The 24927-nt window shown below is 42.8% G+C and overlaps 1 protein-coding gene and 1 pseudogene across 2 annotated transcripts in view; both read left to right on the top strand.

The window, feature by feature from the left end:
* The window catches only part of agap1 (ArfGAP with GTPase domain, ankyrin repeat and PH domain 1), a 683413-nt gene that overhangs the window by 159100 nt on the left and 499386 nt on the right, over window positions 1-24927 (top strand). The gene's annotated exons all lie outside the window — the stretch shown is intronic.
* LOC134348803 (U2 spliceosomal RNA) lies at window positions 15565-15696 on the top strand (annotated as a pseudogene).

Genomic DNA, 24927 nt, shown 5'->3' with positions numbered 1-24927 from the left:
GTTGTTGTTGGGGAAGAGATGCTGAGATAGGGAAGAGGATTAGATTACTCTGTATTGTGGGACAGAGGAAGTTACTGGGCACTGGTGATTGCTGTTGATACGAGGACGTGAGGGGATAATCTAGAAGGGGTGCCTTGGAAAGGGCGAATACTTTTAAAAGAGAGGGTAGGGAGGAGAAGGGATTTGCTTTAGGGAACGTTTAATAGCTGCCATGATTCTGCAAAGCAAAAAAGTTTACAACATTTCTTAGCTCCTGTTTACATACTGTTTACATCAAGTATCAGATAACTATTATGTGTCAGTCTTCACTTGAAGATATTAGCAGTATGCCAGGAATTTGAGTATGTCATGGGGGCAGGAGTGAGTGTTGTTGCTATTACTTAAAAAGAAGATGCTTGGGAAGCTGAAAGGTCTGAAGGTAGATAAGTCACTTGGACCAGATGGACTACACCCCAGGGTTCTGAAAGAGGTGGCTGAAGAGATTGTGGAGGCATTAGTAGTGAACTTTCAAGAATCACTAGATTTTGGAATGGTTCTGGGGGACTGGAAAATTACAAATGTCACTCCACTCGTTAAGAAGAGAGGGATGCAGAAGAAAGGAAATTGTAGGTCTGTTAGCCTGACATCAGTGGTTGGGAAGATGTTGGAGGCCATTATTGATGATGAGGTTTTGGGGAACTTGGAGGCAGATGATAAAACGGGCCAAAATCAGCATCGTTTCCTCAAGGGGAAAACTTGACTGACAAATCTGTTGAAATTCTTTTAGGAAATAAGAGGCAAGATAGACAAAGAAGTGTCTGTGGATATTGTTTACTTAGATTTTCAGAAGGCCTTTGACTAAGTGCTGCACATGGGGCTGTTAACAAGATAACGGGCCCATGGTATTACAGAAAAGATGCTAACATGGATAGAAACAACAGAAAATTTGCAGATATTGGAAATCCAAGCAACACACAAAAAGCTGGAGGAATTTAGCAGGCGTGGCGGCATCTATGAAAAAGAGTACAGTCAATGTTTTAGGCTGAGACCCTTCATTAGGACTAGAGAAAAAGATGAGGAGTCAGTGAGATGGTGGGAGGAGGAAGAAATGCAAGGTAGTAGGTGAAACCAGGGGAGGGGGAGGGGGGGAGTTGATAGGTGAGCCATCCGCCTGTGGTAAAAAATGATCATTTTTATCTGTCAGGGTTATTAAAAGATAAAATAATTTTGCTACACCTCAACATATTGCGTTACTTTTTCCAGAGTGGTCAAATCTTGTAAGATGGTGATTGTAAGTTGTGAAATCTGCCCAAGCACTAATGGACATGAGATAAGAGATTTGGTTTTGTCATGTGCTCTCTGTTGATGGCCTGAGCATTGCTGTACACTCACATGTTTGTTAAACAGCTCAGGCACATCTTGGGTACATGCACAGATGTTAAGATCATCTTGGTCTTAAAGGTTTTAAACTACAGGAACATGGCTGTTTTAAAGATGGGTTAAAAATGAAATACCCTGGACATGGATCAGAAACACTGCGTCATTATAAAAATTTATGAAATTATGTCCGAAGGGTATTAGTTTTTAACCTTGTGTCAAGTAACTTTCAGGCTTAACAATGCAAGCCTTGTTGTATTCTGCTGTTTTAGTAATTGTAGGGGTATTGACAGCTCCAACATATTATGGACGGAAGGGCATTTTTAAGTCTATACTGCTTCTGCCAGCTGCGCACACTGTGCACAATTATATAATATAAATGTTCAGAGGTCAATGGTATTTCATTCTGTTTATACTTCATTGCAATCTTTGTTGGAAGCTCTGGCAGAATTGATATAAAATGTTAATGAGATTTGTCTATAGGTCTGTAATGATGTAGGGTGGGGTATAAATCAGGAAATGAGATTGTATTTAGTAAGTATAATAGTGTAGAAAATTAGTTGTAACTGTGAAGTGGCAAAGTTCATGGGTCACTTACAAGATGTTTTTCTGGATCCATCCATTTGTTAGTTTTTGACCTGGCTGTCTCCTCTTCATCATGTTTCATGGTGGCAGTGTTTGTGTTATAGCCGCTGTGTTCACATGCAAAAGGGGTAGTGTCCTGGATCTGCAACGTTAACTGTTTCTCTTTCCACAGATGCTGCCTGACTCATTGAATGTTTCCCACATTTTCTGTTTTCGTTTCAGATTGGGGTTCAAGTGGCTCCTAGTGCTCAGGGGCTCAAACTTCATGTTGAGGGATGAAGCTACCTGTGCTATTTTATACTCAGTGGCCACTTGTTGGGTGCAGCTGTACACCATGTTAATGCATATATTTAATCAGCCAATCATGTGGATCCATCTCAATGTATAAAAGTATGTAGACGTGGTCAAGAGGTTCAGTTGTTCAAACATCAGAATGGGGAAGAAATGTGATCTAAATTACTTTAAACAGTGGAATGATTGTTGGTGCCAGAAGGGGTGGTTTAACTATCTCTGAAACTGCTGATCTCATGGGAGTTTCAAACACAGCAGTCTCCAGAGTTTACAGAAAATGGTGTGGGGGAAAAATATCCAGTGAGCAGCATTTCTGTGGGTGGGGGGAGATGCTTTGTTAATGAGAGAGGTCAGAGAAGAATGACCAGGCTGGTTCAAGCTGACTGGAAGGGAACAGTAACTCATATAACCACGTGTTACAACAGTGCTGTGCAGAAGAGCATCTCTGAACGTGCACCACGCCAAACCATGAAGTGGATGGACTACAGCAACAGAAGACCAAACTGGGTTCCACCTCTTGTATCTCATAAAGTTGCCACTGAGTGTAAGACCATAAAACATAGAAGCAGAATTAGGCATTTTGCCCATGGACTAGTTGCTACACAGGCGACAGCGCTCTCAGCCACCTACCTGCAATCTTACTTTCTCTCGAGGCCACTCTCCTAACCCTGTCCCTGGCTGCAGTCTTGCCACCCACTAAGAGAGTGCTTGCAGGGTATTTTGCAGATAATCACAAGATTGGAAATCTCTTGAATACAAATGAACCCTTCATTTTATTAATATTGACAGGTAACTTTTTATTACAGTTTTCCGTTAAAGAAGCAATCAACGGTCTTACTTTTCTAAAGTGCTTTTCACAACCTCCGAGGCAGGCGAAGAAATATTTGAAAGCCACGCAATCACTCTCAAAGTTTGATGTTTGCAGCAAGCCTGTAAATAAATACGTTTGTAGTTGAATGATTGACCTTTCTTAAGTGAAAGTCATGTAATTGAAAGCCCCAAATTTAATGTGGAAAGCTTGACATTTAAGACTATCAATTGAATCAGCTGGCTTTTCACGGAGTGGTATCTATTATATGTAGTAACTAATATTAGCAACCTTCCTTTTCACTTTATCTGACTGTTCTATTACTATTTGAGAAGCTATATGATATATACCATTCAATGGACTTTTACATTTATGAAGTGTAACATGTGATAACATTGCAGAATCGCTACTTTTAACTTGCATTCTGGCTGAAAACATCTTCAATTCAGGCCTGGAATTTCTGTCTACCTGTCATCTGGCCTTTACTAACTGAGCTGTTGGGATCCAAATTTCTTTAGAATACGTCCAACCATAATCATACCAGGAATTCTTCCCTGATAAAATATTATTCTGTTGCGTACGGATCTTTTAAAATGTGATTTTTTTTTTATATATAGATTTTACTTTTTCTTACAAATAAAACCATGGAAGGATATCACCTTAGAGAGCAGTGTGTACATATTTTTAGGTGTTACAGCTAGACTTCTGAGTTAATTTAAAGGAACATTTTTAGTCAATCTCCAAAGCAACCAGAGGCAGTAATTTGAAGTCTTTTGTAGGATTTATATTCCATCACAGTTCCATTGTTCAGTTTTGCTAGTCTTTTCAATTGGCTTTACTGGAATTTTCCATAAAGTGTTTTGTTGATTTTTGTGTGGAAAGCTGAAAAGAGCCCGGGACATTATTCTTCCTACCTTCAAAACTTCCCCTTGGTCTTGAAAAGCTGCCCACTATCTATACCAATAGACTACAATATTTTTGTGTGGAGTGGCAGATTTACAGTCTGTACCACTTCTGAGGGATACTCAGGAAAAATTGAATTCTTTTAACCACCAATAACTGGATACCGATATTGTTAGCATTGTTTGATTATACAAATGCTATAGGTCTTGCTGTTCTATCAATGTCTTCTCTCAGTCACTACCTTCCCAACTCTTCAGTCTTTACTGATCCCTTCACCAGTCAGCATATCTCCGATGTATCTTTCCTGCCTGCCAGACCTTTTCCAACCAGTACTGCACCCCAGTGATATGCAATGATACAAGTGTATTTACCAAGATTAGAAAGGCTTGTACTTTTACATAGAGATTATATAGAGTCGTAGAGAAATACTGCACAGATACAGGCCCTTTAGCCCATCAAGTCTATGCCAAACATGTTGTCCACCTATTTTTTCCGAATTTCCTGTGTTTGTCCGGTATTCCTCCAGGCCTCTCTCCTCTATGTATCTATTCAAGTGCTTCTTAATTGATAATTACATACCTCTGGCAGCTCATTCAGAACAGTCATCACCCTCTGTAGGGAAAAAGTTGCTCCTCAGGTCTCCCCTCACCGCAAACCTATGCCCCATAGTTTTGGACTCCCCTACCCTGGGGAAAAGACCTTGGTTCCTGCCCACCTTATCTATGTCTGTTATAACTCCAGGCTCTAAATTCCTGGTAACATTCTTGTGTATATTGTCTGTGGTCTTTCCAATTTAACCACATCTTTCCTATAACAGGGTGATCAAAACTATACATAGTACTCCAATATAACCTATCAATGACTTGTACAATTGTAAAATAATGGTCTAACTCTTATACTCGGCATCCTGACTGATGAAGGCCAGCACGCCCAGTGCCTGGTTAATCACCCAGTCGACGTATGATACTGCTTTCACCAAACCATGCACTTGCAGTCAGAGGTCAGGGGTGGCAAGATTGTCTCTGAATAATGAAGTGGTAACAATATTATGGACTTCTTAAGGAAAAAAGGACCAGTCCTGTTGCTTATTTACAAACATGCATTGTTTTGCTATTGATAAAAGTATAACAGACAGGTTGAAATAAATGAAGCATTTTAGAAAACCTGTTCAAAATTATTAATAAACACAGGCAACACACATCAAAGTTGCTGGTGAACGCAGCAGGCCAAGCAGCATCTGTAGGAAGAGGCGCAGTCGACGTTTCAGGCCGAGACCCTTCGTCAAGGTAAAAATTATTAATATTTACCTTTTAAAAAGAAAATCAAGAAACAATTTTTAAGTCATATTTCTATTTTACCTCATATATAACATAAAAAATGTGAAATTATAAGCCTTGGTGCATATTCATAGAAGATCAAAGTAAGGAAAATTAACTTTTTTCTCAGTAAGGCTTTTATTGCTGCACTAACGATGACAAATATTTTATATCCGGCTTGTATGTGATTGTTTTGAGAGTTATGCATGTTTCATCAATAATTCTGCTCCTATAATTAGACTTGACCAAGTTCACCACTGAAAACAATGAATCACATGAATATGTTGATGAAAATACTATTGATGTTACCATTACAAGATTTCTCACAGTTAAAACTTTCAGGAATGGAATTTCAAAGGTTCAGAGCCTCATGGTCTGGATTTTTATGCTTTGATCCAGTCACTAACCAATCTTTCAATATTTTCTAGTTCTGCTCTTAAATTGAAAAATTTTTGCCTCCAGATTGAGCTGCTTTGTAAATCAATGAATTTCATTTCAAAAATTATCCAAATCAGTCCACTGCAACATTTGTAAATTCCGTTTGTCTGATGTTACGCTGTCTGCGTACTTGATGAATTTTGCAGTTTCCACAAAATGATGCTCCAAAATTGCATCGGAATGTTCCTCTTATGGCTGTAATGCCCGAGTCACCAGGGCCAATCCACGCATTTTGCCTGTTGATCTTTCCATGCTTTGTAAGCAGTTCAACTGAATATTCTTTTCCTTCCTTTTACTGTACCCTAACTGTCCTGATTGTGAAATTTGCTCTCACAAGACTTCTGTTTTATCCCATGACTTGTTCCTGCTCAGTCTTGCCCCATCCCTGCCAAACTAGTTTGTAGCACTGGCAAATTTCCCTTCAAGGACACTCATCCCTAGCTCAAGTGGTGTATTTATTTGAATATACCTTTAAAAAGAAAGACGAGCTTTGCATTGAAACATTCAGTGAAATATGTTGTCTGCGTCAAATCAAATCAGCGGGGATTGTAAGGGGGCAGCCCGCATGTGTTACTGCACTGCCGACACAAAACAATAGCATGCCCACAACTCACTAACTCTAACCCTAATCCAAACCATGGGATGAAACCCACACGATCCCGGGGAGATCATGCGAGCGCCTTATAGACGTTGGTGGGAATCGAACCACAGTCCTATAGGCTGATGCTGTAAAGCAATTGCGCTAACCACTGTACTACATAAAAGATTATTTGGAGTACCATGTGCATATTTGTCTCCAGGAAGGAGCTATTTGACCTGGAGATAATACAACACAGATTAACTCCCATTTATTTCCGGAAGGAGGGTGGTGGTTTGTCAGTTGAAGGGAATTTCTCAGATTGGTTTCCAAATGTCTTCATTTATTATAAGTGAACTGGCTAGGTGCAGGTTGTGCCAAGTCGATGAAGCTTGCTTTAACTTTGGTAGGAGGATGCTGTGTGAAAAGGGGAAATGTCATAACTGTCATCTAGTGACAGTTAGTAATCACTGACAATAGAATGCTTTGCAGAGGTTTGTGGTTTGTCTTGGTATTTTAAGCTAACTCAAATGATAGGATAGTCTTTGACTAAATTTGTTTGCTGCTGTTGAACCTGTACAAATTGCTTTTGATCAACGTCTGAAGGATTTGAATTAATTTTCATGTCCAGAGTGCCAGTGCCCAGCTTGTGTTGGAGTTTTGTAACTGAAGAAACTAGTAATTGGGACTAATGTGACATCAATTACAGGTTTTTATTCTTACTTGGTTCTGATTTCAGCAGGCTGTGGCATATAGAGTAATGTACTCTAGAAATTTAGAAATTATCTCCATGTCTCCCCACTTTTGTATGAGTTTTTTTATCATGTAGTCTAATACAAACATTCCAATTCCTCAGCCTCTTAATGTGTTAGAGTATATTCCTCACTGCAATATCTGTTCTGGAGTTCTATTGTATTCAGTCTGGTGCCAAATGCCGTTGTCCATCTTTCCCAATATCCTGTGGTTTATTACCCATTCTGTTTTGTAAAATTTCTGTAAAGTACAAAGGCTTTTCATTACTTTGAATTTGCAACTTAAGTTGCTGTAAAAAAAAAGCACTTTATTTTCATCCGAAATTGTAGCATCTGTGTTATGCTGCTTTTGTACTTGAATTCTCATGATGTTCAGTGGTTGGAATTTCAGTCCCTGGTCTCCATAGGGCTTTGATTAGAATAGAAAGCAAGATGACTATGAGAGAGCAATCCATGAAGCTGCAAGTTTCTGTTTGAGCAATAGCCCCATGAAATCCTTTGGACAGTAATTCTAATGACTTCAGTATTGCACAGGAAGTAATCAGGAGCCAAACATTTAATTTTTATTGCAGACCGTTGCAGACGACTTTAAGTGCACACTTACTGAAAGAAAAAGAATTTAAATTTCAGATGTAAACATGGGAATGTACTTATAACCTCATGTGAACTGTCAAAGGAGTTACTCCTGAAGTGAGTTCCAAATTTTCACCCTTATGTATTTTGGTTTCTTTTCCCCCTTAGGAATTGAGTTAATGTATCTGACCTAACTAATTTTTGTTAATGCCACCTGTGAAGTAGACATTTTGCAATCAAATTTGTTTTCTCGACCACGTATTTCCTTTCTCAGTTTTTGTACCAGATATGTTGCCTGTCTCTTGGTGGTGGGAGTGGGGAGAAAAATGTCAAATCGTGTGTATAGTTTCAATGCCTGACAAAATCAAATTTCCATTTTTAAAAAAAAACCTTTGCTTTGGTATAATTACAGACATCCCACCTCTCCCGGAGGTTCCGGGAGTCTCCCGCATATTAATAACAGTTCCCTGACGCCCACAAATTATATACAATATCCCGGAAATGAGAGGGAGAGTGGGAGCGGGCATCCTGATTGGTCTCTCTTTGTGCTAAGTAGACCTATCGGTTTTCTCTGTGGGCGGGCTTTACCTCTGTCTCTCCATCAGTTCAATTTAGTGTCCTGCACTGCCATGGCAGAGTGTTTCAAAAAAAGAAAATATAAAACGCACCTCACCCCAGACTATACTAAAGTGTACCCCTGCCTAATAGGGGTCAAAAATAATGACAGTGTTGCTCGCTGCACTGTTTGCAACAGTGACTTTTCTATTGCCCATGGTGGGTTAAGGCTGTAAAAGACATGTTGAGGTGAGTTTAACAGGTGCCATTCGTTCATTAACATAGCTAACGTTATTTAAACTAGCTGGCTAGCTGCTAAGGAGCTACCCTATTGCAGACATCCCACCTCTCCTGGAAGTTCTGGGAGTCTCCTGTAAATTGATGGTGCTACCTCCCTGAAATGAGCTTTTGCAGGTTGGGATGTCTGTAATTATCAAGCACTGTTCATTAGCGAATGTAACCAGCTTACCTAGTTTTCCTCACTACAGGTTACCCCATTGAAACTCCAATATCAAATTCACATGATTGCATTCAAATTCTTGTTATGGTCCAACCTCTCCTTAAATGGAAGGTATTGCTGAGAACCCATTGGAATACCATGTGCAGCATTACTCTTATTGAAGGAAGAATATTCGTGCATCGTAACCAGTTTAGAGAAGGTTCCTGTGGAATTTGCAGGTTTTCTTATGAGGAAAGGTAAAGCAGTCTAGGATTACTCTTGCTGGCAGTTGGAAAAGTGAGGGGGGTGTGGAGGGGATGTTTTCTCTTGTGGGAGAAATTAAACTGAGAGGTTACTGTAAGGGTTGCCCATTTGACATCAAAATAAACCAAAATTCTTTTTCTCAGGCTGTTTTTTTTTGGGGGGGTATTGGAACTTTTCTTCAAAAGACAGTGAAAATGGAGTCTTTGAACTTTTACTAAGGCCGTGGTCAATAGGTTTTCATTAAGCAAGGAGCTGAAAAATTGTGGGGAGGCATGAATGTGGATTTGAGGTAATTAGCCATGATGATAGTAAATGGCAGGTAAAACCTGAGGGGCTGAATGGCCTGCTTTTGAGTCATAGGTTTAAGTCATACAATCTTTAGAACTCTGGCTTTCATTTAATTCACTCTCTTACTCCACATTTTCTTTGCCCATGATTAGGAACTGTGCATTCAGTTGTTTAGGTTATGATCAAAAGGATTTCATTACATAAACTTCTCTTCTGCCTGTGTTTAAGAAGCTCCTTAAAACTTATCTCTCGAATAAAAATGTTTAATTATTTTGTGTAATAACTTTTAAGTGTGAGAACACTAAGATCACACAGGAATATTGTGTTGTGATTTATTCTCTGTTGTGCGTAAGTGCCACAACCAAAAACAAAAATAGCTTGTCTGAACCACACATGTTGGAGTGATCAATAGTAAGTGTGAGTTTTATTCATTATCTCAGTACATTTAACCTGGGTTATAATAATTCCTTTCTTTAGCAGAGTGCTATTTACAGGCGTCTCTTGCGTTATGGCTGATGTATTTATGAAAATTCCCCCCTGACCGAAGTCAGATTCATTTATTTAACACATGTACACTGAAACGTGATCGTGTGTTTGCGTTAACAACCAACACAAGGATGTGCTGGGGGCATCCTGCAGGTGTTGCCACATATTCCTGCACCAACATAGCATGTGCACAATATTCAGCTGAACAACACAGGCAACACAAATACAACAGCAGAACAGCACAGAACAACAAAATGCACCACAAGCCAAATCAGTACTCAAAAATTTGAGACAACAAATAAAATTCTGACTCTAATCGAATTTATTCACTTTTTTATTCCTAGAATAAAATTTTTTTAACACTTTTCTTGACACATGGAGCAGGTGAGACAGTTTTGTGTTGCAGAAAATCATGAAACAATACATTAGTGAAAAAGCAGCAACCTCTGTAATGCAGGATTCACCTGTATTGTTTGATTATGTCCTGAAAGGTTCTTTGTGTTGCTTCACAGTTAAGTTCATATAAATGCAGGTTATTATGAGTTCACTTGATGTAGTGTACAAATTACACAGTTCTAGTGGAAAATATATGCACAGCTTCCTCAGAGTCCACAGCTTATTGGTAAGTTTATGAGTTCATGTTCCTGTCCCTGTAGTTAGCAAGTTATGTGAACTGGATCAATGAGGGCACATGCATTGACACTCTCATAACAGAAATGATAGAAATTTTTTGAGGTTATCTCCAACCGCATCACCCCCTCCAGTTATATGTTAAAAATCCTTCTGGTCAGAAATTCTTTGCTTGCAGCTTTGTGTGGGCGATAATAATGTGTGTTTGAAAGTCAGGCACCACATGTTGCCAGCTTTTTCTTTGTTTTAGTTTGAAATTTTCAGAGAGCTTACTCTGTGCATGAAGTGGATGAGGAAAAAATCATCTGAAGTTGAAAAGATTTGCTGCAACTTTGCAATATTCTGTGGGGAGAATGTCGCTGAACTTAATTTTCCTTTCTGATCACTTCCTTTTGACTGACCAACTATGTGCTGGGAAAGGAGAGGGTCTGAGTTCTCTCTTTGGTATGACCTGCAAAAAGAATGGAAGAAAACAATCAGGTAATCTAAAGCATAAACAACTTGTGTTTATACATAAAAGCTACAATTTATTCTGTAATTCTGGGTGGAGAGAATACATTGACTGTAGTATCAGTCACTGAGGTGAAATCCTAAATAGTGATTTACCTGAACATAATTTTGATTCGCCTTCACTTAGAGAGACATGAATTAATCAGAGGAAAAGGGTATTGGTGTCTGATTAGATTAAAACAAAATGCACTTTATTCAAGGAGTCTGGTTTAGATTGATGTGAATCTAGAAGAAATGCTGAGATTTTTGTACTGGTGTGTTGATGACTTTATATTTTGACATAATGAAGATGAATAGAGAGACATGTACTTCTTAACAGGGTGTGCACTACACAGATGTGTGGTTTCCATTCAGGAAATAGGAAACCTGTTCCTATTAATATTAAGCCCAATGTCTAAATTTGAATTGGGAAACTGAATTTGTTCTCGCAGATGGGTTCACAATTGAGAATGAAATGCTTATTGCATGGCAAGGGGTTTGCTTGTGATAATGAAGATGTGTGGGGTTTGGTAAAATGAAACGACTGCCAAATTTATAGTTCCCTGGATGATGTCTATTGAGGGCAAGCCAGGGCAAAAAGAAACAGCTATGTCAGATATTAAGTGCCTGGAAGAGTGCAGGAAGGGTAGGAGTGAAATGAAAAGAGGCTAAAGAAATGCTTGCAGGATTTGAACTGAGAATGATAGCTTTACAAGCACCAAAGGCTTTTGTAGTTTCCCCACTCATTATTTTAGGAGCAGCTTCTTCCCCTCTGCCATCTGGATTCTGAACCGTTCATGGCCACTGCTTCACTATTTTGCTCTCTTTTCATACTACTTATTTAAAAACTATTTTCCTTGTTACTTATAGTGATTTTTTTAAATGTACTGCATTGTACTGCTGCCACAAGACAAATTTTTATGGCAGATGTCAGCGGCAATAAAGCTGATTCTGATAAAAGGACAACCTAGATCTTGCCCCACGACCACTAATTTATCATCTTTCCATACCCCTGCCGCCTCCTGCCCCCATACCCCCCTTTCCTGTCTTCCCTCTCTTCCACCCTGGGTCTCAGTTGAGAAGAAGGTTTCTGCTGCCTGGTGTTAATCCCACTTCATTCCTAATGTCTTAACTGAAATTTGCTAAATTAGCAATAACTAGCAAGTTTCAACAGAGATTTTCTTGTCTGTGGGTTGCAGGTCATATAGTTTCCTGCCTGAATATCTTTGTTAAGGCCATCTTTAAGTGGAGTACACAGAGTTCAAATGATCTTGTATCAAAGTGATAGATTAGGAGACCATTCAGCCTGTTAGGTCCATGCCAGTTCCTGGGGAGCAATCCTATTACTCCTGTTCTAATGGTCCTTATTTCAGTTATAGCTTCAACTTATTCTCTGTAACACATGCCCATCAATTCCCATTTGATTCTTTTTGCTGTAAGCCACACTAAGGGAAAAATTAGTGGCCAATTAATCTACCACATGTTTGGGATTTGGGAGGAAGCTGGGACACGTGGTGGAATCCCATGTTATGCGAACTCTGTAAAGACAGATTCAGATTCATTTATCACATGTCCATCCAAACATACAGTTAACCAGGTGACCCAAGCATGTGCTGGGGGCAGCCTACAAGGGTCACTGCACATTTTGGCACCAACATAGCATGCCAGCCATGTTGAACACAACATAGAGTAACACAAGCACCAACAGCACAAAGCAAGACAACAGCAAAACAAACCTCTTTCCCACCCTCCCACTCCCTCACACACACAGGCCTCCAACCTTAGGACGGGCTGCTTTCAGCCTTCAGCTCCAGACACTCAATTTCACGCCTTCAACCTCCAGACAGCACTGAAGGTGAGGTTCAAATGTCAGGCCCCTGGAGCTGTAAATTTAAAGGTAAGACTAGCTGAGATATAAACCTTAAGTTTACTGAATTACAGAACAGGCAGTGTTAAAGACTAATTTCTGGTTTTTGCATATCTCCTAATGGTGTAATTGTAAATACTGTCCCTTATCCCACTGGCATACTTGAATTTCAGGTTGTTCAAACCTGCAAGTTATTTGTGAGCTTCAATCTTTCCTGCTTTGTTTTGATCCTTCCTCGCCATTCTGCCTCTTGTGTGGGCTGAGAATTGCAGTGCTGAAGACGTTCATCCATCTCCAAGTGGGGGAAGTGCATGCTAAGGACACGGGGAATCATGGATGGTTAAGGATTGCTGCTGCACACAGTGACTAAACAATTGGACAGAAATCTTTTTTCCCACCATACAGTCTTGTGTTAAGTGTTTTGGTATTTCCTGGACAGCTGGTACTGTTTAACCACTAGTTTTAAGCAGCAAAAGCCAAGACTGGAAAATTATTTCCAATTATAGAAAACTGACTTCCTTTAGGTCAATTTATCGGATTTTGATCTTTCATCAGGCTTGGTTGTTGAAAATAATTCATTTTTTATTGTCCCAGTGTAACTGAAAAAATATACATTTCAAATATGTACCTTAGCATTTAGCACATCACTTTGCAGTGCTGACGATCACCAGTCAGGTCAATTTCTGCCGCTGCTTGTAAGGAGTTTGTACGTTCTCTCATTGACCACGTGGTTTTCCTCCGGATGCTCCGGTTTCCTCTCTCATTCCAAAGGCTTACAGTTAGAGTTAATGAGCTCTGGCCATGCGATGTTAATGTGGGAAACATTCCGCACTTTCCGGCTGCCCTCAGCACAATCCTTGCTGATCTGATTTGCCACAAATGACACATTTCACCGTATGAAGTCTTTAACTCAAGTTGGAGCCAATAACTGGTATTAAATTGTTGTTTTCCTTTGGATTCTTCTGTCTTCCTACCCATAGTGACATATAATTATCAAAAAAAAATCCTACCAAAATTGCCAAAATTAATGAATATAAGATGATTTGTCTTGAGGACTCTAAAAGGTGATTTGTTTAAAAACATGTTTCGTTTTTTTGTTTACCCTGGAATGCATGACAGATGATTGAAAATCATCGGTGGATAACTCACTAAAATCACCTCAAAACATCAGGCAAAGAGGAAATTGCTTGTGATCCCAGTGATCTTGCAATATGTTTCAATGTGGCTTTCTTGTCATCTTCCTTCACTAAGTATTTTGTCAAACTTTCCTGCTCAGTGCTTCAGTTTGAAATGAAGGCTGCATCTTCTCATGCTTCTGCATTTATTTATGGATACGGGAGTGTATTCTTTAAAAATGTGGCCAATGTTGGAAATTTGAAGTAAAGCTAGGAAAAAGCAGGCCAGTTAGAATAGGAGATAAAAATGAAGACATTATAGAAAGCCTAATATTTCACTGGAATAAGAAGGAATAGGAATGGGAGTATCTCATGCAGTTGTCGAGCCATTTGATAATATCACAGTGTATTGTTGACCAGCGCTGATCTTTCTGATCTGATCCCCATATCTCTTGTTTATTCTTTGTGCCCAAAAATCCAATTATCTTGTCCTCAAAAACTTGAGCAACCACAACTTTGTGTGATATTTGTAAACTAATATTCTAATTAGAATATTCTAATATCTGTATATTTGTATATCTGTGCACTTGTAATGCTACTGTGGCACTGTAATTTCCTTTGGGATCAAAAAGTATTTATCTATCTGAAGTTTTTCGTATATTCACTGCCTTCTGACTAAAATATAATCATAAAATGACACAGTATAGACAGATAGACAGAGTCCACACTGGTGGTTCATGTGCCATCTGAACCACCTTCCCTTTCTCTTTCTTAATCTATATCTATTGCCTTTGCCCTCATGCTTGGCCTTTGTTAATTTTCTTTGCATTCTCCTTGCATCTCTGTATCATTACGTTATCCTGATCTGTACACAAACATAGTAAGTGTGTTCTAACCAAAGTTCAATAAGGTTTAATATAATTTCCCTATTTTTGATGTTTTCTATAATTAAACCCTAGGAAGACATGCTTTGCTTTTTAATTACTTTGCTAACTCTGGTGTAGTCTCTAATGATCAGTGTACTTGTACGTTGAAGTCCTATTTTGCTTCCCTTTATCTCAGTTCTAAATGGATGCCCATTCTTCTTGTGACTATACTTCTTAGTTCTAAACATTCCAGCCAAGGCAAACAAGTTCTCAGCATCCACCTTGATGGGTCTAGGAAAGTTTTGGGTTGCAAAGGAAGCAGAAGTGATGGTCTCAGTAAATGGTGGAATAATGAAGCACCTTGGATGATTTTCATTGCTGAGAAGTTTGTTTTTTTTTTAAAATTTCAAAATATACTTTATTCAAAAATAAATATATACAATAAACCATTCAATAACTTTTCATCCTTTACATACGTTTGCATTATACAGATTTTTTTTTATTTCAAAATATACTTTATTCAAAAATAAATATATACAATAAACCATTCAATAACTTTTCATCCTTTACATACGTTTGCATTATACACAGTACATATCCGTATTTATACCACATCATTTCATTGTTGAGGGGTATACTCCCCGCCCTCCGACCCCTCCCACTCCCACGGGTGGAGAAACCTATACTGTGGTCCTTCCCCACCGGGCCCTTGCGGTGGCTGCACCAAGTTTCAGTGCGTCCCTCAGCACGTACTCCTGCAGTCGAGAATGTGCCAGTCGGCAGCATTCTCCCACGGACATCTCCATGTGCTGGTAGATCATCAAGTTACGGGCCGACCAAATAGCATCTTTCACCGAGTTGATGATCTGCCAGCAGCACCGGACGTTGGTCTCCGTGTGTGTCCCCGGGAACAGCCCGTAGATCAGAGAGTCCTCTGTTACGCAGCTGCTGGGGATAAACCGTGAGATCGCTTTTCGGCCTTTTGGCTAAGATCAAGTGTAGTATCTGTTCTTATCAGACCAGAAGGCGGAGGTAAAGAGTTCGCGCTGACGCAGGGGTGGATCCTAATGCTGATTGGCCTCCAATCTAACACCCCATACCAGCGACGACAGCAGTGAGGAAGATGGCAGCAGCGAGCAGTGCATCGGCTCGAGGCCAAGGTATCAAGAACACTGTCAGGCTGACAGTGCGAGACCGGAACGGGGGCACCGGCTTCACCCGAGAGACCTTCATCCGGAAGGTCTTGATGGAATGCTGCGGATTTACGCCTGACGACATCTACTGCGTCCAGGACTTCGCAGGTTTTTTCGACGTGACTTTCCGGCAGGCTGCAGGGTGGCAGAAGCTGTACCAGCAGCTTCAGCTGAAGGGGACAGAGGCGCCGCTGTCGCTGTTGAAAGCACAGGCCCTCTTTGCCACGGCTACCCAGCAGGAACGGACAATCACGGTGCACATGTTCAACCCGCACGTGCCATTGGTGGATGTCCTTACATTCCTCGCTCGGTATGTGGAGAGCGTAGGAACACCAGCAGACGTGAAGGACGGACTGGGAATCTGGACCAGCAAACGGCAGGTCAAGGTGAAGCTGAGGTTGGACTCCAACGGCGGCGTCATCCACCCCCCCTCCGTCTTCGCCATCGGAGGGAACCGAGGGTACACGGTGTACGCGGGGCAACCCAGGGTGTGCCGAAACTGCGGTAAGGCAGGGCACATCGCAGCCCAGTGCAGGGTGGTGATGTGCAAGAACTGCAAAACTGAAGGCCACCTGACCAAAGACTGCACGCAGGCCAAGTCCTGCAACCTTTGTGGACAAGACGGCCACCTGTACAGAGCCTGCCCGAGGCGTGGGGGCACCTACGCACAGGCAACCAGGGGAGGTGCTGGTCCTGAAAGGGCCCAGGCAGTTTCGGACGCCCCTGCCAGCACTGCCGAAGAGGCACCCGACAGGGCGGACGATGAGACCAGGGAGGAAGGGGCAAGCACCCCGAGACCTGCCACCCCACTGCAGACCCTCCAGGACCAAGCAAATGACGAGCAGGAGTCCATGGAGGAAGGGACAGCTGAGGTGGAAACGGAATGGAAGGTCGTGAAACGGAAAAAGACCCAAAAGGCGGCGGCCAAGCGACAGAAGGCGGAGCAACGCAAGAAAAGGGCAGGGAACCACACAACCTCTGGTACCCTGTCCTCTTCAGAGGAGGAAGGAGTTGGGGGAGGCCAGCAGCCCCAGCGGAAGAAGCGGCTGGCAGAACAGGTGGAGAGGAGGAGAGAGGAGGGGGAAAGTCTGCTGGCCACCCCCCAAGTACAGGAGGCGGAGAGCAGCAGACACACCGAGCTCCGGGAATCCGGGAGCAGAGCCACGGTTGGCACCCAGCAGCCGGAAGGGGAAGCAGCCCAGGAAGCCAACAACCCCCCGGGCCCAGAACCAGAACGGCCACACACGGAGGAGTACTACCAGCAGTACCTGAGCCCACAGGAGGTGGAAAACTTCACAAAGGCGGTGGGAATGAAGGCTCAGGATGGCAAGGATGAGGACGGAGTGCAGCCAAAATAAGAGACCTACAATGATGGCAGACCTTAAATTGGCGTGCTTGAATGTGCGAAGTTTGAAGAGTACTGGGCGATGCGTCAGCACGCTCCAGTACCTGGACACTGTAAAGACCGACGTGACCTTCCTCCAGGAGTGCGGACTACCACATCTCCGTAACTACCGGAGGTGGTCACGGTGGTGGAAAAAAGGTTTGTCTGTGTGGTCGGGGGGCAACGATTGTCGCGCTTCCGGCCTGGGGATTCTGCTACGGGGAGGTAACTTCTCAATCACCCAAGTTAAAGAGGTGGTTGCGGGGCGCCTCCTGGTAGCAGACGTCAAATACCGGGGCACTCCGCTCCGGCTGATCAACGTGTACGCCTCCCCCGTTCGGAGCGAGCGGCTGGCCGTCTTCAAGCAGCTCCCACAGCTGCTGGTGACGTCCCAGCCGGTCGTTCTGGCCGGAGACTTCAACTGCACCATTGATGCGGCTGGAGGACCCGGCAGCGCCGACGGCAGGCTGGACAGTACCTCCAGACTCCTGAGGGAAATAGTAAAGACGGCCAAGCTGCGCGACGCCTTTGGCACCCCCACAGGTGGAGCACAGCCGCAAGCCACCTGGACACGGTCGGACGGCTCAGCCCGCTCCCGGATCGACTTCCTCTTCCTGTCAGAGCCCCTCACGGTCAGGTCCACCGACGTCACGCCGGTGTTCTTCTCTGACCACTGCCTTCTGAGAGCCACCTGTCGCTTACGGGAGGACCAGAAGGCAGGCAGGGGGACGTGGAAGCTGAATGTTAAGCTGCTGACCCCAGAGAACATCGAGGAACTAGAGAGGGAGTACACAGGTTGGAGAACCTTGAAAGCCTTCTTTGATTCCCCGGTTCACTGGTGGGAAGCCACCAAAGAGAACATTAAGAGGTTCTTCATCCGCAAGGGTATCCAGAAGGCAAGGCAGGAGCAGAGGGAACTGCGTAAACTCCAGACAGAGTTGCAGCAACTTCTCCTTCTGCAGTCGAAGGGGGTGGATGTCAGGGAGGAATTGCGAGAGGTGAAGGGCCGGCAAGCCCATAACCTCGCCGCCGAATCCTCCAAGATCATCTTCCGATCAAGGGTCCAAACCGTGGAGCAGGACGAGACGTGCTCACGCTTCTTCTTCCAAAAGGTGCACAGGGGGAGCTCTGTGATCCACAACCTTAAGGAAGAGGACGGCTCAGTCGCGTCCTCGCAGACCGACATACTGAGGATCTGCAAGTCCTTCTACGCCGGTCTGTACGACGAAAAGGCCACAGAATCCACAGCCTCCCGCAACTTCCTGTCGTCTATCACGCAGGTCTTAGACGGCGGCAAGCGGGAGAGTCTGGATCAGCCACTGACCCTGGACGAGCTGACAGGCTCCATCCGTTCCTTTGGGTCGGGTAAAACTCCCGGAAGCGACGGCTTACCGGCTGAGTTGTACTCGGCTCTGTGGAACTGGATAGGCCCAGACCTGCTGGAAGTGTACAATGCTATGCTTCTGGCCGGCAGGATGTCTGAGTCCATGAGGAAGGGCATCATCACCCTCATCTACAAGCAGAAGGGGGAAAGAGAGGACATTAGAAATTGGAGACCCATCTCTCTCCTGAATGTGGACTACAAGATCCTGTCCAAGGCTATCGCCAACAGGGTCAAGTCTGCTCTGGGACAGGTGATCCACCCAGACCAAACCTGTGCTGTACCAGGCAGGAAGATCTCAGACAGCCTCGCGCTGCTGAGGGACACCATCGCCTACGTGCAGGACAGGAGGGTGGACGCCTGCCTGGTCAGCTTGGACCAGGAGAAAGCCTTCGACAGGATATCGCACACGTACATGGCGGACGTGCTCTCCAAAATGGGATTTGGGGAGGGAATCCGGAATTGGATCAGACTGCTCTACACAGACATCCGTAGTGCAGTCCAGGTCAACGGGTGGGAAACAGACAGCTTCCCCATCAGGTCTGGAGTCAGGCAGGGCTGTCCCCTCTCCCCTGTCTTGTTTGTCTGCTGCATAGAACCCTTTGCGGAAGCCATTAGGAGGGATGAGGGCATAAGAGGGGTGACGCTGCCAGGCAGTGGAGGGACCCAAGTGAAAACCTCCCTGTACATGGACGACGTCACCGTCTTCTGCTCTGATCCGAGGTCAGTTCGCAGGTTGATTGGCACCTGCGAACAGTTCGAGCTAGCGTCGGGGGCCAGGGTCAACCGCACGAAGAGCGAAGCCATGCTCTTCGGCAACTGGCCCGACCGATCCAGCGTCCCCTTCAACATCAGGTCTGACCACGTGAAGGTGTTGGGGATATGGTTCGGAGGGGCGGAGGCGTGCAACAAGAACTGGCAGGAGCGGACTGCCAAGGTGAAACAGAAACTGGGACTGTGGGGAGGGCGCTCCCTGTCGATAACGGGCAAGAATCTGGTCATCAGGTGTGAGGTGCTCTCAGGGCTGCTGTACTTGGCGCAGGTCTGGCCCGTCCCCCGCTCCTACAGCTCGGAAATCACCCGGGCTGTCTTCAGATTCGTCTGGGGATCCAAGATGGAGCGGGTGGGACGGACCGCCATGCACAAGTCCCTGGACAACGGGGGCAAGAACGTCCCCAATGTCGCCCTCACCCTGATGGCCAGCTTCGTATGTGGCTGCATCAGGTTGTGTGTAGAGCCCAGGTATGTGGGCACCAAGTACCGCTACGTGCCCAGGTTCTACTTGTCGCCCTGGCTACGAAGGATGGGTCTGGCCCCACTCCCGCGCAACGCCCCAGTCAGCTGGTCGTTGCCGGCATACCTGTCCTACGTAGCAAAGTTCTTCCAGGAGAACGCCTTTGACCACAGGGCCATCAGGCAGTGGTCGGCACGTAGTGTCCTGCAGGCACTGCAGGAGAAGGACGTGATGGACACAGTGGGGTGGTTCCCGGAGCAGACTGTCCAGTTCATCTGGCAAAATGCCTCATCGCCAGATCTAACCAACAGGCACCAAGACCTCGCCTGGCTGGCGGTGAGAGGGGCCCTCCCAGTCAGAGCCCTCCTGTACGCCCGGAACGTCGTCTCCGCACCCCACTGCCCACGGGAGGACTGCAGTGAGGAGGAGTCTGTGACCCACCTCTTTGCACACTGCCAGTTCGCAAAGAGGGTGTGGAGGAGGATGGATGGGCTAGTGTCATTGCTGAGAAGTTATGTTTATTAGGACTCTTAATTAATAGTTTGAAGGGTGAAATTAGAGCAAAGACCCGTGGCTTAATAGATGCCTTACACATTATGCTTAGATTGAGCTATTAACCAAGTATTCAGTGATGATTATAGTTGTTTCCAGTAGCCTGGTACAAATTGCAGTTGGGTTTGATGGAATAGACCACTCACAGGGTTTTGCAAGACTTGCGGTTGACAGAGACACATTTGCAACAAAGCAGTCCACCACCATAATGTAGTCACATGGCTACTCCACACACTCCCACTTTAGTGCGTGAGTAAAAGCCACAAATGCCAAACATCTCAACCCTTAAAAGATAATGTTCAGTCTCAGACTTCACATTATGTTCATGTATTTTTTTCCTTGCCATTGAAATTTACATCCAGTCCAGTCAGACCTGTTTGCTGGCAGAAATACAAACCAGAGAGTTCTGGAAATACCAGCAAATTAAGCAGCACTGTAAAAAGAGAAGCAGTGACCATTCCAGGTTAATAAGGCATTCCAGGACGCTGCCTGGGCAGGGCGAAAAGCATCATCAGGGATGCATCTCACCCTAACCATGGACTTGTTACTCTCCTCCCATCCGGTAGGTGCTACAGGAGCCTCCGCTCCTGCATCAGCAGGCATAGGAGGAGCTTCTTCTCTGAGGCTGTGACCCTGCTGAACCTCTCATCACAGTGCTAAGCAGTATTGCATCCATATTGTACTGTCTCAGTACTTTTATATTTGTGTGCTGCAGCACTTATTTTATTCGCAGTTATTTTGTAAATAACACTATTCTTTGCATTTCTGGTCAGATGCTAAATGCATTTCATTGGCTTTGTATCTGTACTCGGCACAATGACAATAAAGTTTAATCCAATAAGTTTTTGTCAGATGTAGAATTTGAAATCAGTGATAACTTAAGTTGCAGAGATGGAGAGGAGGGTGCAGATGGAAAGAACAAAGGGAATGGCTGATGGGGCAGAGATCAGAGAGACTAAATGATGTTGGTGATGGTGAAGGCATGCTAGATGCAGCTGATCTGTCTAGAGATGTAAGTAGAAGAAAGAAACAGGAAAGAGGAAAACCAAGCTGTAACTGTGGTACAAGACGCCGCAGATGCTGCAAAGTTGTTCTGATATTGAATCCTGACAACTCCAACGTGTCTACTCTGGAGATAAAATGCTTTTCCTTGAGCATGCACTGGACATTATTAAACCACAATTGATTGGTTGGAATGGAATTATGAACTAAAGCGACACAACTGGAAGCTTAGGCTCAGGAATGGATGAGTTCTGCAAAAAAGTCACTGTCTGTTTTTGGTTCCTTCAATGTGGAGGAAACCACATTGTGATCACTGAATGCACTGTATTCAAATGACTCAAAGTACATTTATTATCAAAGTATGTATAAATTATACAACCTTGAGATTCGTCTGCATACAGGCAGTCATAAAGCAAGAAACCGGGAAGAATCTAATTTTTTAAAAAAACGACGCTCAATGTGCAGAGGAAGAGAAAATAAAACACAAATCATGCAAAAAAAAGAAGCAGGCAACAGCATTCCCTACCATATTGAGTCCATAGACCCGATTGTGGGACAGCTGGAGTCGGCCTGTAGCCTCTGCCTCAGTTCATCATGTAGCAGGGCAAATCACTGCAAAGCTTGCAGACATGAAGCGCATAGCAGCTGGAGCAGTCTCACAGCCTCAGCGCCGTGCAGGGCAGAGTGAACATCGAGGAAGATGAGTGAATGAGTGAATTACTAAGGCAGTATCTCTGCAGGTTAAAATGGTAAGGTATTTTCTTGTAAATTATTCAGAAATATTAATTCAATTGTTGCTTAGTCTTGCAATTGCAACCACTTTTTAAAAGATCTTCTAATTAATGGCAGATTAATTATTAATTGCTTAACCAATTTAATCTTTGTAATGATTATTCTCTGTGTTTTGGACGGTTTTACTTTGGAGACCAAATTTGGAGGTGTATCTTGTGATCTCAGAAGAATTTAAAAAAAATGCATTTCAACTCCTGTGAATTGTCTCTGCTCAAAGCAAGTCAATTCTAAGTTTACTGTTAAGTGTGCAACAATTGCAGTATGTTTTAAATGCACTAGAGGCTCCAAGTTATGTTGATTTATTTTGAAATTAGTTACCATTTTGGTGGGGGGGAGTAAATGTGTGAAAACATGTCAGGGTAAGATTATAGAAGTTCTAAAGGTTCAAATTAGAGTACATATGCATCACCGTATAGAACCCTGAGATTCATTTCCTTGCAGGCACACACAGCAAATCCAAGCGCAATGCAATAGAATCAATGAAAGACCGCACCCAACAGGATGGACAAACAGCCACTGTGCAAACGACGACAAACTGTGTGAATACAAAACAGAGTGAGTGAACAAACAAACAAACAAATCAATAATAAATATCAAGAACATGAGATGAGTCCTTGAAAGTAAGTCCATAAGTTATAGGAGCAGTTGAAATTGAGTATTGGGACAGGTGAAATTGAGTGAAGTTATTCGCTCTGGTTCAAGAGTCTGATGGTTGAGGAATAATAACTGTTCCTGAACATAGTGGTGCAGGTTCTGAAGCTCCTGTCGCTGCTTCTTGATGGCAGCAGCAAGAAAAGAGCATGAACCTGGACGATTAGGTCCTTGACACTGGATACTGCTTTCCTGTATCAGCACTCCTTGTAGATGTGCTTAATGGTGGGGGAAGGCTTAACCCATGACAGGCTGGATTATAGACACTATCTTTTGTAGATTTTTCATTCAAGGATATTGGTGTGTCCATACTAGGCTGTGTCAATCTATTCTCCACCACACATCTATAGAGTTAGTCAAATTTTTAGATGTCATGCTGCATCTTCGCAAACTTCTAAGGAAATATAAAATTATACATCTTCAGAATATATTTTTCTGTGTAAGAAGAGTTAAAAAATATTGTACACTGAATCAATGTGACTATATTTTATATTCCAAATAGTTATCCACAGGTTTGATTTATTGAATTTGTTATTAGAAAAGAGTTCTCTTGGCTCGTTTATTAAACAAAATGACAAAAGAGTGATATATTCATTTCAGATACCAAATAGAATAGCTTAAGAGTGCAGGAGATAAACTAAAAAATTTGAAACTACAAAAATCAAATTGTATGATCCTACTTAGTCTCTTTCTGAGATCTCCGCAATGTGATTCTTCATTTTTAAGCAATTTTGCTTTACTCTGTTTAAAGCAGCAGTTTATTGGACATGTATATAAAAAAAAGACAGGTCCAGATGACATTTCCTAAGTGTCTGCTAGAATTTCTCAGGGTGCTATCTCTGGCCCAACCAGTTCTTTGTTGCTTCATCAATTCTTTCTTTTGTTACAAGACTTGATATACAACTGTTATTGTAGCTGCTAAAACTCCTGCAGAAAATGAACGCTTCATGACAGATTACAGGAGATCTGAGACGACACCTAATCAAAAGGAAAGATGAAATTCATACTTTACAAGTCCTAGCACTGATGGTCTTCAGTAAACAGATTTCACTTGCTCATCTTTGGTCATCTCATGCTCTCGATATATATTGCTAATTTATTTATTGTTGTTTATTTGTATTTGCACAGTTTGTTTTGCACATTGTTTGTTGTCCATCCTGTTGGATGTGGTCTTTCATTGATTATATTGTGTTTTTTGTATTTACTGTGATTGTCTGCAAGAAAATGAATCCCAGAGCAGAGTATAGTAACGTATTTGTACTTTGATGAAAAAAATTTACTTTGAACTTTGGTCATCAGGGGAACTACCATTGCCAATCTGCAGTTTGCGGGACAGAGATTGCAGTTGAACTACAGATACAAATAGAGCTTAATATGGGCACTGTGCTGTTACTTTAGAGTGAGTGGCCTATTTCTTGATCACACTGGAAGAAAAATTTGTCTTGGATACCCAGTGTTAAATGCATTTGTATCAGATGTTAGTTGTGCTCATCTCTGCATTGTCAGCTCCAGTGGCACAGTGGTTTGGGGTGAGAATTTTAAAGCAGTCATTCTTGTTCAAAGCTTTTTCCGATTATTATAGAGAGCAAGTCAGTCAAAGCTGTGCTAACCCATGCTTAGATGAATGATCCAACAATGGCTTTAAATGTTTGTAAGAAGACTTTTAAGTTGCTGCATTGACCATGGAGAAGAATGATGGAACAATTGCATTTGTATTTCAACCTTCATGTCCATTCCAGAAAATATCAAAACACTTTACAGCCGACAGAATACTTTAGAAATGTACCCAAATGTACAGAGTAGTATAGAGTTAATTGAAAGTGGTGGCAAATTTGATAATTTGAAATTCACTTAATATAAAAATGGCAGTGAGTACATTAAGATTTTGAGTTGTGGTGTCCATTCTACCTGGGAGATTTGACGTGGTCAATCCCCATTAGTACAATCTTAGTTTGAACAAATGGTGACAACTGTTTAGAAGGGGGCAATCAATCATCTTTAAAGAGATGTTCCTCGTTCAGTTATTCACATTGAAACTTTTCCTTCCTTCTCATCTCTCTGTATTTTCTTTTAACAATCAGATTTGGAGTATGGCAAACCTATTTATTCAGTAGAATTAAATGCACTTCTGATGTTTAGT

Source organism: Mobula hypostoma, chromosome 6 (genome assembly GCF_963921235.1).
Source record: "Mobula hypostoma chromosome 6, sMobHyp1.1, whole genome shotgun sequence".
Classification (NCBI taxonomy): Eukaryota; Metazoa; Chordata; class Chondrichthyes; order Myliobatiformes; family Myliobatidae; genus Mobula; species Mobula hypostoma.
This window is presented reverse-complemented; position numbering and strand designations above follow the sequence as displayed.